Source organism: Meles meles, chromosome 12, assembly GCF_922984935.1.
Source record: "Meles meles chromosome 12, mMelMel3.1 paternal haplotype, whole genome shotgun sequence".
NCBI lineage: Eukaryota > Metazoa > Chordata > Mammalia > Carnivora > Mustelidae > Meles > Meles meles.
Window position 1 is genome coordinate 36,991,679 of NC_060077.1, and position 13,681 is coordinate 37,005,359.

Sequence of the window (13,681 nt, forward strand, 5' to 3'; positions counted from 1 at the left end):
GAGTTAGTGAAATCAAACACAGATGAAACAACTGACCTCCCCGTGGAGAAAATTTTAATTTAGTAAAAACAAAACGAAACAAAAAAAGCCTGAAGCTGTGATCTGCAAATGTGGCCACTATAAATTATATCCGACGTGACAAAAAGAAAAAGTTTATATGCCATTTACATGGAGCTTTAAGACAAATGAGATGGACACAATAAGCCATTTTAAATATACACCGGAGGGGCACCTGGGTGGCTCAGTCAGTTGAGCGGCTGCCTTGGGCTCAGGATCCTGGAGTCCCCGGATGGAGCCCCACAGTGGGCTCCCGGCTTAGCAGGCAGGGAGTCTGCACCTCCCCCTGTTCTGACCCCTCCCCACTCCCTCCAGCCCCTCCCCTGGCCAGGCTCCTCCCCCGGTCAGGCTCCTCCCCCTTCCTGTGTTCTCGCTAGCTCAGGCACACTCTCTCTCAAGTAAATAAAATCTTTTTTTAAAAAAATAGATACAGCCCCTTCCACACGATCACGCTGAGCTAGTACCCGCGCCTGGAATCGGGTCGCAACCTCAGCCTCGCCTGTCGCCTGCCACTGCCTCTGGACCATGGACCCCCGCAAAGTGAGCGAGCTTCGGGCTTTCGTGAAAATGTGTAAGCAGGATCCGAGCGTTCTGCACACCGAGGAAATGCGTTTCCTGCGGGAGTGGGTGGAGAGCATGGGGTAAAATACCACCTGCCACTCATAAAACTAAATCAGAAGACAGTATCAAGGAAGAAAAACAAGATAGTAAGAAGGCGGAGGAAAACATAAAGGCAGATGAACCATCAAGTGAGGAAAGTGATCTAGAAATTGACAATGAAGGTGTGATTGAACCAGATACTGATGCCCCTCAAGAAATGGGAGATGAAAATGTAGAGATAACCGAGGAATTGATGGATCAGGCAAATGATAAAAAAGTGGCTGCCATTGATGCCCTAAATGATGGTGAACTACAGAAAGCCATTGACTTGTTCACAGATGCCATCAAACTAAATCCTCGCTTGGCCATTCTGTATGCCAAGAGAGCCAGTGTCTTCATCAAATTACAGAAGCCAAATGCTGCCATTCGAGACTGTGACAGAGCTATTGAAATAAATCCTGATTCAGCCCAGCCTTATAAGTGGCGCGGGAAAGCACATAGACTTCTGGGCCATGGGGAAGAAGCAGCACATGATCTTGCCCTTGCTTGTAAACTGGATTATGATGAAGATGCTAGTGCGATGCTGAAAGAAGTTCAGCCGAGGGCCCAGAAAATTGCTGAACATCGGAGAAAATATGAGCGAAAACGTGAAGAGCTAGAGATCAAAGAAAGAATAGAAAGGGTTAAGAAGGCTCGGGAAGAACGTGAGAGAGCCCAGAGGGAGGAAGAAGCCAGACGACAATCAGGAGCTCAGTATGGCTCTTTCCCAGGTGGCTTTCCTGGGGGAATGCCTGGTAATTTTCCTGGAGGGATGCCTGGAATGGCAGGGGGGATGCCTGGAATGGCAGGAATGCCTGGGCTCAATGAAATTCTTAGTGATCCAGAAGTTCTTGCAGCCATGCAGGATCCGGAAGTTATGGTGGCCTTCCAGGATGTGGCCCAGAACCCAGCGAATATGTCAAAATACCAGAGCAACCCAAAGGTTATGAATCTCATCAGTAAATTGTCAGCCAAATTTGGAGGTCAAGCATAATGCCCTTCTGACAAATAAAGCCCTTGCTGAAGGAAAAGCAACTTCGATCACCTGATGGATGTCGCAATAATACAAACCAGTGTACCTCTGACCTTCTCATGAAGAAAGCTGGGGTGCTGTGAAGAGAATCCCTACCCCTCCACTCCCCCATGCAACTGAAACATTCTACAATGGTTTGCCATTAGGGTATTCATTCAGATAATGTTTCCTACTAGGAACTACAAACTTGAAACACTTTTTAAACCTTAAAAATATTTAAAAACATATTAAAAGGGTGTGTTAGTCCCTACATTTTTCTTTACTAATCATTTCAGTTTTCTTCCTTTGGATTAATTGGGCAAGGAAGATATTTCAGTGTGGAAGATTCATTGCTCAGTTATAACGAGTGAAATAAAGGTTTATTAGTGGGAGGCAAATGATACATTAAAATAGATGAAGTTTGAGTTGGAGATACGGTTTCTGAGGCATTTTGACTTGTCTTTTTTTTTTTAAAGATTTTATTTATTTATTTGACAGAGAGAGATCACAAGTAGGCAGAGAGGCAGGCAGAGAGAGTGATAGGGAAGCAGGCTCCCTGCCGAGCAGAGAGCCCGATGCGGGACTCGATCCCAGGACCCTGAGATCATGACCTGAGCCGAAGGCAGCGGCTTAAACCACTGAGCCACCCAGGCGCCCTGACTTGTCTTTTTAAATGCTTTATTTTTTAAACACAATTTATTTTGATAGAACCATTGGGACCACCAGTATTGCGGTCGGACCTGGGTAGGGACCGGAAGTGCTTGGCAGGGCAGCAGCAACCTTATTCCTTTTATATAGTGTGCACCCTTGTGCAGATGCATTTAAATCTTACAGGGTGGTGAAGGGATGATTTTCATGATGCTGCAGTAGACTTGGATTACTTAGCTGTGTTCTTGTCTGATATAGAAAATACATGTTTTGCATTATTTCCACATAGGGGAAATAAGGGAATACTTGTTTTCTTTCTAAATATTTCTGTGTTTAGAGTGACCTTTCCTGGTCAGAAAATACCCATCTCTTTGTGTGCCTTCTGCTTGTTTTCATGTCCCCCCTTCTTCCCACCCAGTACTCTTTGGGCTAAAGATAGTCCCTTTTCACTGGCATCATCACTATTACCATCATTCACAGCATAATTGTGCAAGTATATGTAATGCTGGGTTTAATACGTCATACATATAGTGATTATGTAAGGTAATACCCATAACAGTTGTAGTTTCTTACTTGGCCAAGCGATTGCATATTTAAATGTTAGGTTTCTACTTCGGTGAGATCTTAACCATCTCAGAAGATGTTGGAAGGAGGGATTCCCTTTGATGTTCAGTCTTCTGAGGAAATACCTGTTGCAGTTGGGGTTTATCTGACATTGTTCATTTTTGTAGTTTGGAGAGTATGAGGTTTGAATTCATTGATATACATAGAGGGGAACCAAATTTCTTGATCCAGTATAAATTATAAAATTGATGAGATCCATGGTTCTTCATTGTGGAGTTGATGGCATTATGAGTCATTGTGTTCTTATTCAGCTCTTGAATACTGCACCATATCCCCAACCTCTCTTTTTTTCCCTCCCTCTCCTCCAAGGATAAAGAAATGATGGATTTTCTGTTGTACATTCAAATCTTAACATTAATTAAGACTAAGTCTAGGCACTGTACTAGGAATTGGTATTTTAAAGTGCCGGTGTTAACAGTTTTCAAGGGATGAAACCCTCTGTACTTTGCTTATTTGAAGAATCAGTGGTAGGAGCAGTGAAGAAAATTCCATGGAATAATTTCTGAAATAGCACATTTCTGAAGTCATAAGTAAGTTGATTCAGGTTCTAACCCTTTGCTGTACACAAGCAAATAGAAATGCATCTGTTATATAAGTGAGAAAAGGCTGTATGCTAACTGAGCATGCTTTTTAAATCCTTTAAAAATACTCAGCATATAAACTTGCGTTTGAGCTTGCCAGTGGTTTTTTTTGTTGGTAATGTGTGTTCTCTCTCAAATTTTCTAATGTGTTCTGTGAATAACCCAAGAAGACCAGTTCCTTTTGGGTTCCTTATTTGATTTACTTTTTACTTAATTATATATTACTTAAGTACATTCTAACATTGCAGATATTACCATAAGTGGGTAAAAGTAAAATTGGTCTTCTGAAAATGTGTCCTGTGCTCTTAAGTTCCGCAAATACAAAGTACATTCATTTTAAAAAAAAATAGATATACTGGATGACACAGCTTTACAGACTGGCATAAGAGACTTTGGATTCATTCATTCATTCATTCATTCATTCATTGTGTGAGAGAGTGTGTGTATGCACGAGGGGGCCCCGGCAGAGGGATGCGGAGACAGAGAATTTTAAGCAGACTCTATCCCTAGTGGAGGCAGAGGCGGGGCTCCATCCCAGGACCCTGAGATCACCACCTGAGCAGAAACCAAGAGTGGGAGGCTTTAACTGACAGCGCCACCCAGACCCGGGACTTTGGTCTCTGCCAGACTACCTGGGCTAAGATAACGCAAAAGGTACACCAGGTGGATACAGGTGGAACCGTCTGAAAAAGGAAGACTTGCTTTCTTGGAGAGACGTTCACCATCTTGCCTCTGGGCCCCCTTGCTTTAACCATCCTCCCTGCTCTGCCTTCCCCCCGGTTTTCAGCAAGTTCCAGGGTCTGGCCTTTGTTTAGAGCCGTGTTCCAATGTTCGTCATGCAAATGTGGTTTTGCTTCAAATAAGATTTCAGTGTATTTGCTGCTTCACAGATGCTTTGAAGCATCTGTGCATCGTGCAAACCTCATTTTGGGAACCTCATGAATTCTGAAATGGGTCATGCTGTTACACAAGGGAGCTTGTCAAAACCTCTTTTGTACTCCTACTTCCAACTTTTTTTTTTTTTTTTTGCCATTTGCCAATATCTAAGTTTTAAGTAATTTTCCAGCTACTGAATGGAGTTTCTTTTTCTTGACCCACAAATAGGCAACTGGAAAGGATGCTTGAGCAAGCACTTCTCAAGCATAAGATACCCCCCTCCACCACCACCCTACCACACTTTGATACTCTGGCTACCTAGCATAACCAGAGTTACTGTTCTGTGCATGCCTTTCCTTTGGCACACAGAAAATCACAGGTCATGCCAGGAGACACATAGAGTTCTTTTTGAGGAAGTAAAATATTCCCCAGATGGTAACTGTCAGAGCTGACTGAATTCAAACAAAGCAGTGGCATTCCAGACCATGCAACGATGTGCGGGCTGCGGGGTGACCCCGGACCACCCACCTGGGTGGGAACTGCTTCCCTCTGCTGCATGCAGGCCACCAGGACACACCGTTCGCCAGCCTTCCTAACCCACCTGTACTGGGAAGGTTGGATTCCAGAACCTTCCAACTACAAACACATGCAGGTGATCAGGCACCATGGGGAGTGGTATCCATATGTATCCATCCATACAAGCCATGAGGCTTGTATCCATTTGTGATTTCTACCATCCCAACGTGGTCTGCAGTTTTACATATTTATCTTCTGAAGGAATGTCACAGATCTCATCCCAAGAAGAAGCTCACCCCCCTAGTTGAGGATCACTGCTTTAGGTAGCAGCAAAGAAAATCTAGGGTATTGGAGAGGAGAGGGGAAGGATGGGGAGGGGAGGGAGAGGAGGAGGAGAAGGACTAGAATATGGATGACTTACTTTCTCAAACGAGTCAAATCCTGAAGGATATGGTCTTCCAAAGGAAAACTGGTATTAGAGTCAAACTCAGTGTTTTCAAATAAGCATTACCATTTTTTTTTTCCATAGGAATGCTTGTAAACATTGTAAACATTCGCCGGGTCAGAATCCTCATCACCTGAGTCAGAGTGGGCTGTTGTAACAGAACACCAGAGAATGGGTGGCTTAAACAACAAGCATTCATTTCTCACGGTTTTGAAAGCTGGAAGTTGAAGATCAAGGTGCTTGCAGATTCCTTGTGTGTGTGTATTGGGGCGGGGGGAGGCTCTTTCTGGTTTGGAGAAGCCACCATCCTTCTGGATTGCGCCCTGGCCCCAGAGAGCTGAGGGGTGGCGCTTTTTCCCCTTCCTCCTCTTATAACAAGGCTAACTAATCCCATCACAGGGGCCCCACCCTCATGATCTCACCTAAACCTAATCCCCTCCCAACGCCCCACCCTCTATTAGCATCCCACTGGGGGTTAGAGCTCTAAGGAGCGAAATTTGGGAGACGTCTTAAAGGGAAACAATCAGGTATCTAACGGGTGGGCAAAATGTGACCTCCATTCCTATGTATTTCCCTTTGGGAAAATCTGCCTGAGACCCCACCGCCCCACCAGAGAGGTCTGAGGCACGTGGTGCGCGAGATGAGCCCGCCAGATGGCACAGGGACGCAGCTCCTTCCGCCAAGGAGACACATCGGACTCTTTCCAACTCAGTTTCACCCACTCGTGTGTCTGTCTCCTGCCCATGAGCTGGGTTCTCTGGGGCAATCACACAGCAAACTCCCAGCGGTCTGGGGGCCCTGCGGCCCAGCCATTGCTCAGCTCCCACGTGCTCTGAAAAAGTTGTTAGCCCTTGGACCCGCACTCCCTCATGTGCGGAGGACTTGGTTCCAGCAGCGGTAGAGGAGAGCCAACCAACCCAAGGTCTTGCGATGAAATCCAAAGAATTATACCACGAGAGGGTACGTTTGTTTTTGAAGACTCATGTTTTTATTTTTAAAACACAGAATTTTCCATCTTATTCTGTAATATATCTATGTTTATTTAAATACTAAAGTCAGGCACCTGTGTCTGCCTTCTGCTCAGGTTGTGATCCCAGGGTCCTGGGATGGAGCCCAGCATCAGGCTCCCTGCTTGAGGGGTGTGGGGGTGTGTGGGGTGGGGGCTGCTCCTCCTCCCAGTTTTCCCTTTGTGTTCCCTCTCTGTCTCTCTCTGTCAAATAAATGAATAAAATATTTTAAAAAAGGTAAATATAAAAAAATAAATACTAAAGTCATGTCTTAAATCACTTCTCATGAAATAAAGTTCATGTTCCACATTCTGCCTCTGGCTCAGAGAACTGCCTGGCCTGGCCCAGCAGCCCTGGGTGCATGTAAGTTTGAGAAGCGTGACTCAGGTCGGACTGCCAGTCAGGTGCTTCCCAAGATGCTCCTGGGCAGTTGGTGATGTCAGTGAACAATGGCCCTTAAAGACATCCCCCCACTAATTCCCTGTGAATATTACCTTCTGTGGAAGAGAGAATTTGCAGGTTGGAGTGAGTTCAGTGTCTTGAGATGATTCTGGATTATCTGGGTGAACCAATGTCATCTCAGAGTTCTTATAAGAGGGAAGCAGGAGGGGGTCAAGAACATTGGAGAAGCCAGAGTTTGGAGTGATGCCCTTCAAAGCTAAAGGAGGGACCGCAAGCCAAGGAATGACGGCAGCCCCTGGGAGCTGAAAGAGATGAGGAAATGGATTCTCCCCTCTGAGTCTCCAAAATGAAACTGCCCTGTCGAAATTTTGGTATTAGCCCAATAAAATTATTTTTTAATTTCTGACCTCCAGAACTCTAAGAACAAATTTATGTTGTTTTAAGCCACTGAGTTTATAGTGGTGATTTAAGAAAAGCAATAAAAACTATTATGATGGGGCACCTGGGTGGCTCAGTGGGTTAAAGCCTCTGCCTTCAGTTCAGGTCATGATTCCAGGGTCCTGGGATGGAGCCCCGCATAGGGCTCTCTGCTCAGCAGGGAGCCTGCTTCCTCCTCTCTCTCTCTGCCTGCCTCTCTGCCTACTTGTGATCTCTGTCTGTCAAATAAATAAATAAAATCTTAAAGAAAAAAAAAAAAAAACTATCACAGTTGGTCCACTTGGGTGGCTCAGTCGGTTAGCTCCTGACTCTTGATTTCAGCTCAGGTCTTGATCGCAGGGTCCTGGAATTGAGCCCGGCACTGGGCTCCTCTCTTAGTATGGAGTCTGATGAAGATTCTCTCCCTATCCCTCTGCCCCTCCACATGCTCTCTTGCTCATGCGCTCTCTCAAATAAATAAATCTTAAAAAAAAAATTGACTGTTGCTATTAAAGACCAGAAACCTTTGTTTATATATTCATCCCTGTACGCATTGCTGAGTGAATGAGGAAAACAGCACCAGCTTTCATTGGCTCTGCACTTGTAAAAGCCCATTTTCCCAATTCATAAGGGAGAATGCACTTCATGGGTGCTCCTTTGATTCCATTTTACGGTCCCTGTCTGCTTAATGGCCTGACCTCCTCCATCATTTCCTTAAAGGACAGTTAGTGAGAAAAGAAGAAGCAAAGATGGTTGTCCAGTCAGTAACCTCAGGTGACCCCAGTGCAGCTGATGACATTCTTCTCAACTGGCAAGAGTGTCTATGTGGAGACACTTGGTCAAGAAGAGCAGAGGAGGGGTGCCTGGGTGGCTCAGATGGTTAAGCCTGTGCCTTCAGCCCAGTCATGATCCCAGGGTCCTGGGATGGAGCCTCAAGTCAGGCTCCCTGCTAGGCGGGGAGCCTGCTTCTCCCTCTCCCTCTGCACCCACCATTGCACATGCCCTCTCTCTCTCTCTCTCTCTCTCAAATGAATACATAAATAAACAAAATCTTAAAAAAGAGGATCATGACCCAGAGTGACTGTCTTAGCAGGCTTTGCCACTCAGCAGGAGTTAAGGGGGAATCTCCTGGATCCATTCTTGCTGCTGTAACTACTAGGGCAAACTGGGCTGGGTGGGCGGGGTTTTGTTATAAACAACAGACATTTCTGCTCTCAGTCCCAGAGGCCAGAAGTCGAGATCAGAGTGGCAGTGTGGTCAGGTTCTGGTGACTACCCTTTTTTGGGTTACAGATTCTTTTTTGTTCTTTTTTTAGATTTCATTTATTTATTTGACAGACAGAGATCACAAGTAGGCAGAGAGGCAGGAAGAGAGAGAGGAGGAAGCAGGCTCCCCGCTGAGCAGAGAGCCCGATGCGGGGCTCGATCCCAGGACCATCATGACCCGAGCCGAAGGCAGAGGCCCCAAACCACTGAGCCACCCAGGCGCCCCTGGGTTACAGATTCTGACTTCTCCTTGTGTCCTCACATGGCAGAAAGAGAGTTTTGAGGTCTCTTTTGTAAGGACACTAATCCTATATTCATGAGGGGGTTAGAGAGGGTTATGATCATCCTCATCCCCTTCCTAAGGTCCCATCTCCTGATACCATCACATTGGGGGTTAGGATTTCAACATATACATTTGGGCAGGGAGACACAGACATTCTGTTTGGTGTGGGGGGAGCCTGACCTCTGACTCCAATCTCATCCTGGTTTCTCTAATTCCTCTTGGAATAATTTAACTGATTCATCATAGGGAACTTTCATTTTGTTTTCATTTATAGGAACAAAAATTTCAAGGAAAAGGTGAAATAAAGCAAAATTTTATAGTATATGGCTAATTTTAAGTGTGCTTTTCAACAAATTGAAATGTTTATTATTTAAAAATTATCATAATGGGACATTTCAAATGTCTCTGAAAATAGAAAGAACCGTGTAAGGAACACCCCCTCTCCCCAACCATGTACTCATCATCCAGCTTTAATAATGATCAATACATCACTGATACTACTTCACCCCCCCAATTACCCCTGAGTATTTAAAGCAATTCCAGACACCATATCATTTCATCAGTAAATACTCAAGTGATTATTTTAGAGTTTAGTTGATGTAAACAGCACAAAATTCAAAAGGTAGGAAGCAAAGCTGTAAAGAAGGAAGTCATGGTGGTCCCCTGTCCCTGTCCCATCAAGCCCTGCTCCCAGAGGCAGTGACTATAACTAGTTTCTAACTACAGTTGACCCATGAACACAGGAGTTGCGGCCCTGGTCCCCTACACAGTCAAAGATTCACATATAACTTTGGACTCCGCCAAAACCTAACCACAAATACCTACTTTTGACTGGAAGCCTTTCTGAGAACATAAAGAGTCAATTAACACAAATTGTGTATATGTATTACACACTAATCTTACAATAAAGTAAGCTAGAGAAGAGAAACTGTTGTTAAGAAAATCATAAGGAGGGGTGCCTGGGTAGCTCAGTAGGCTGAGTGTCTGACCTTGATTTTGGCTTGGGTCGTGATCTCATGGGTGGTTGGGATCAGCCCCCACTTGGACTTCGTGCTCAGTGGGGAGGCTGCTTGAGGACTCTCTCTCTCCTTCTCCCTCTGCTCCTCCCCCCACTCATGCCAATGCTCTCTCTCTCTCTTGCTCTCTCAAATAAGTAAATAAATCTTTAAAAAAAAAAGAAAATCATAAGGAAAATACATTTACAGTACTGTATGGTATTTATCGAACAAAATCTGCATATTTAAGTGAGTAGATCCAGTCTGTGTCGTTCAAGCATCAATAGTAGCTCTTCTAAATGGAGGCACCACTTAGTCCTGCAAAAAGGAGATTTCTCCTGAGAAACTGGCATCTGAATAGACAGATCAAGCTATCAGTGTATTTCAATGATGGTACTTCCGGTAAGAATAGTTAGATTGGACTACATGCTGAACACATTATAGATCAATTAATATCTGTGGCTTGACTCATCCTGGAGCTAACGATGGCTGTTATTCAAAATTCAGTTTGTAGGACTCCTGGGTGGCTCGGTGGGTTAAGCCTCTGCCTTCGACTCAGGTCATGATCTCAGGGTCCTGGGATCGAGTCCCACATCAGGTTCTCTGCTCAGCAGGGAGTCTGCTTCCTCCTCTCTCTCTGCCTGCCTCTCTGCCTACTTGTGATCTCTGTCAAATAAATAAATAAAATCTAAAAAAAAATCAGTTTGTATTTATTTTTTAAGATTTACTTATTTATTTGAGAGAGAGAGAGTGAGTGGTGGGGAGGGGCAGAGAGAGAGAGAATCTTAAGCAGATTCTGCGCTGAACGTGGAGCCTGATACGGGGCTTGATCTCACGGCCCTGAGATCAAGACCTAAGCCAAAACCAAGAGTCACATATAACCAACTGTGCCACCCAGGAGCCCCAAAACTCAGTTTTTAAAGCACCCATCTTGCACCACTCTACCTTGGCCACACATAGAACATAAGAGCTAGAAGGGCTGCTAACACTAATTTAGTTGAGCCCCGGGAGATGAGAGAATTAAGACCAGGGAAGTCAAGCTGGTGGCAGAGAATTAGAACATCATTCTCTTGCATCCAGGGCTCTGTCCACTGTGTCCTAAATCCTTCCCCAGCCTGTCCATGTTGGAGTACATCTAGCTCCCATTACCATTAACCATAATGAAGGGCAGATGCTGTGTTCTTGTAAATTTGCCTTTGGAGAAGGAGTCCTTATGGTGTTTGATGGAACAGCCAGAGCTGGCCACAGAAAATTCTTCCCAGGATTCAAGACACTCTCAAACAGAAATCAGGCAGCAAAACATTGCCCAAGGCCCACAACAGACTCTGCAGCTTTTTGCTCACTGCATGTGGGCTGCCTTAAGATCAGAATGCGTGGGGCACCTGGGTGGCTCAGTGGGTTAAAGCCTCTGACTTCGGCTCAGGTCATGATTTCAGGGTCCTGGGATCGAGCCCCACATCAGGCTCTCTGCTCAGCGGGGAGCCTGCTTCCCCCTCTCTCTCTGCCTGCCTGTCTGCCTACTTGTGATCTCTGTCTGTCAAATAAATAAATAAAATCTTAAAAAAAAAAAAAAAGATCAGAATGCATTTGTGCAGCCTTGAACAGTTCCCCAAGTTGCCTGACATCCAACAGTTCATGTGTTCCTCCTCCTTTAAGGTCAATAATTATAACCCTGGCTTTACATAAAAGAGAGTAAGGTTCAGGCATCCTATGTGACCAGCCCAAGGACGTGTCGTTAGCAAGGGGCAACACCTGCACTTAAATGATGGTTTGTGGCCCCCAGCACAGTTCTCTACCTTCACCACAGGCTCTGATACAAAATGGGGGAAATGTCTCTATTGAAGGAGAACGTACAACACTCGGCCACTGTTTCGGAAGCCCAGAAGCACGGTTATGTGTTTGCCTTGGCACCGACTTCAACTGAGTAATTTTGGAAAGGGCAATTCCTGCAGAGGGCAAACCGGGAGTGTGGGGGATTGTAAGCAGTTTGTATTTCTGGAGCAGGGAGATGGGAGTCAGGCAGCAGGAGTCAGCTCATGGAGGAGGGCTTTACATACCACGGAGACCTTGCATTTTGCCCTTTAGGTAGCAGATGAGAAGTCACTGAGGACTTTAAGCAAGGAGTAACATGGAAATATTTGCATTTTGAAAGGTCAGTTGGTGGCCACAAGCAAGATGAAAGGCTGGTGCCAGGACCAGGGACAGAGGGATCCGTCAGCAGGCTGCACATTGGCCAAATGAGACAGGGCAAGAGGTTGGGGTGGGAAGGAACACCAGGGCCCCAAGGTCCAAGTCACAGAGTCCATGAGAAAGAGGAATTTATTTATTGCAGGATGTGGTACTGTTCTGGGGGTTTAACCTTTACTGAAAAAAAAAAAAAAAAAAAACCCTGAAGACATAATGAACATATGACAAAATGCGTGGGTTTTGAGTATTCAGCCCAATGAGTTTTTTCTTTTAATTTTTAATTCAAATTCAGTTTAATTAACATACAGTGTATTATGAGTTTCAGGGGTAGAATTTAGTGATTCATCAGGTGTGCTCCTTAATGCCCAACACCCAGTTACCCCCATCCTCCCACCCACCTCCCCTCCCCTCCTGCAACCCTCAGTTTATTCCCTAGAGGTGATTCTCTCATGGTTTGCCTCCCTCTCTGTTTTTTTTATTTTCCCCTCCCTTCCCCTATGTGCATCTGTTTTGTTTCTTAAATTCCACATATGAGTGAGATCATATGGTATTTGTCTTCCCCCGACTGACTGATTTCGCTCAGCATCATATCCTCCAGCTCTACCCACGCCGCCGTTGCAAATGGCAAGATTTTATTCCTTTTGATCAGCCCAGTGAGTTCTGACCACCGTGTAACCCTTGTGTGGCCGCAAGGATGGCAGCTGATAGGTAATTCCGGCTGTGGAGTGTGAGAAGAGAGCCACGTTTTTCTTTCTTTTTTCCCTACCACGCACCTAAGACACATTGTCAATGGAACAATGCCGGCATTACAGCCTTCCGATTTTTTTCTTGTCCCCAGGTTTCTGGATGACCCCAGGGAAAACAAAGAGAGAAGGGAGAGGGGCAAACCCCGGCTGAGCACCATGGAAACTGCATGCCGGGTGGTGACAAGTGTCACGCATTAACCCTCCTGACAGCAGCCTGACCACCAAACCACGACACAGGAATGATGGTGCCTGAGAGGCCGTCTGTGTTCTGAGACAAAACCAGCGGCTAGAGGTCAGACACAATGGACATTTCTCAATGTTCACCCATGAGCGCTCCTGGCAAGGACCTCGAAATAGTGACAGCACTCATCCCCTCCCCTAAGCGCAGAGATGGGGATGGAGTTTGTCCCCAGGTCCACAATGGCAGGAACAGATGCCACCACCACCTGGCTCAGGTGAGGAACTCTGCGGGGTGGTGGAGGGCTCGGAGGGCTCAAGTCACAGCCAGTCCCTTCACGCAGGACCTGAAATGCCAGGGCTCCCCGGGGTGGGGTCCTTAGGTCCACGGCTGTAGCTGCCATGGAAAAACACTTCCGGAACGGTTCAAAGCCATAGGAGCATGACAGTGATAGGCAGAAGGTAACTGAAATTGTTGAAATGGCCTGCATTTCCTGTTTCTTGATAGCCCTGGGAGATGGTTCGACGGCAGGGTCGTCTTGGCTCGAGTTAAACCGAAGAGCTCAGCTTTTCAGTTTTTTTATCTTGATGACAGATGTACTCTTTTTAAAAATGTCACAGAACAAGCAGAACTCTAAACGATGCTGCCTGCTTTTCTGTGGCTCATTTCAGGACCTTTTGACAGTTCCAATATGTCTGTGCTCTGGAGAAATGGATTTGGAACAGAGAAAGTGAGAGCCGTTGCTGGAACTCACCGAAGGTCTGCTGGAAAGGGGTAAATGCCCAAGGACCCGGGCTGGCGTG

General features: G+C 45.7%; 1 pseudogene; it reads left to right on the top strand.

Annotated features, from left to right (window-relative positions):
* Positions 1–497: 497 nt before the first annotated feature.
* Positions 498–1,990, top strand: LOC123954713 (annotated as a pseudogene).
* The last annotated feature ends 11,691 nt before the right edge of the window (positions 1,991–13,681 follow it).